Source organism: Arvicola amphibius, chromosome 4 (assembly GCF_903992535.2).
Source record: "Arvicola amphibius chromosome 4, mArvAmp1.2, whole genome shotgun sequence".
Classification (NCBI taxonomy): domain Eukaryota; kingdom Metazoa; phylum Chordata; class Mammalia; order Rodentia; family Cricetidae; genus Arvicola; species Arvicola amphibius.
Window position 1 is genome coordinate 116,000,671 of NC_052050.1, and position 2,017 is coordinate 116,002,687.

Genomic DNA, 2,017 nt, shown 5'->3' on the forward strand with positions numbered 1-2,017 from the left:
AAACATTGTAATAAATAATGATGATGATGATGATAATGATGATGAGGATTACCCCAATACCCAGCCCAGATTCAAATTTTAAATATGAAAAATTTGGTTCCAATATGGAGGATATTTGTTAATCATATTTCTTACTTGTAGCAAGTTAACTAGGGAAAGTTTTGAATTTTCAGTAAGTGCTTTGGCCATTTTTCTTATAGACGACAAAAGAAACTGAGAAAAGTCCTATTCCTGAGCATGCTAATTTGGGATAATACTTATATAATGAACAAATGCTTATTACTTCCATTTTAATACAAACTGTAAGAATAGTATACACCCTTCATGCTGGCACCCACTTGCTCAGATTTCATAGCTGGTACCCCATTGCCTTGAAATCCACTTAATCTTAAATCATGCCAGACAAATACACTAAATTTTTAGTTTGGGGTGCTTGTATCATGGTCAGATGTTTGTGTGTTTTTTGAAGTGGAATAAACTACTATTAAAGTAAACCCTGGTGGATAGAGACTGAACCGACAACCAGGAAATCTGCGTGGGACTTCACTTGCATATCGTTACAGTTGTGTAACTTTTGCCCTCCTGTGTTTACTCCTAACAGTGGGACCAGGGACTGTCTCCAACTCTTTTTTTTATTTGTTATTTATTTATTATTTTGTCTCCAACTCTTTTACAGGCTTTTGGGAACCTACCCCTCATACTGGGTCATCTTGCCCAGCCTTAATATGGGGAGGAGCTTAGTTTACTGCAACTTGACATGCAATCTTTTGTGATACTCAGGGAGATCTGCCCTTTCCTAAACAGAAATGGAGGAGAAGAGGATTGGGGATGGGTGGGAATAGAGGGGAGTGGGAGAGGGACTGGGAGTGGTGAGGGAGGGGAATACCGCGGCCAGGCTGCAAAATAAATAAAAATAAATAAATAAGTAAATACGTAAATAAATAAATAAGATTATTAAAAATGTGAATCCTCTCAAAAACTTTTCAATATTAATTTGCCTAGAAAGCTCTTCATTCTCAAGACAAGCCAGATTCCATCTCATTACCCAGGCCCGAAATCTGCTGCGTTCTCTTGCGTCTTTTCATTTCCCATTCTAGCTAAACCTTCCTGCTTTTACTTTTCTGTAACCATGTGGTTTTCTGCCAGCCCACTGTCTACAATGTCCTCAGTGTGTCTACAAGGACGGTATCCTTGTTCCATTCATTCATGTGACTGTGCCTGGATGAAACGGCCTTCCTCACCTGTTGCTCATGCAACAGGTTCATCTTTCTTTCAGTCTCCATGTCTCTGGGTAACCTGTCTTGGTCAATCCAGGCACAGTCCCAGAGGTTAGGGATGTTCCTCACATCTCACTACTAGCAGGACTCTGGGTGGTACTGCTGGTAGGAATTTGTTCACATTTATTGTTCTTGTGGACATGTGGATGCGCTCCTACAGTTTCTTATACAAAGACTGAGATGATTATTTTTAAAATATTTTATTAATGTTTGATAATGTTGATAATTGTATTAACAATGTAGTTTGACTATATTTACCCTCCATGCCTTCGACACCACATGCTCACCCAAGATTATTGTGCAGACTGATAGACATGAACCTATTTTCATTCTCTTACATGCTTCCTATCTTGTCTGACCAGCACCATTCATGGAATATGCTGTTTTCATCAGTATATATTTTTGGCCTCTTTGTCAGAACTCAGGTATTAAGAGGTGCATGGATTAGGTCCATATCATCAACTTTATTGCATTGATCAAGGCGGCTGTTTTTATACCAGTACCAAACTGTTTTTATTTCTCTGGGTCTGCAGTATAACTGACAATCAGGAATGGCACTACCTCCACCATTTCTGTTATTGTCGGTCATTGCTTTTGTTATTCGTGTTTCTTTGTGTTTGTAGATGAAGTTTAGGGTTACTTTTTTCAATTTACTTGAAGAAAAGCTTTGAAGTTTTGATGAGGTTTGAACTGAAGTTTAAATTACTTTTGGCAGGATGGGAATTTTAACGCCATCTATT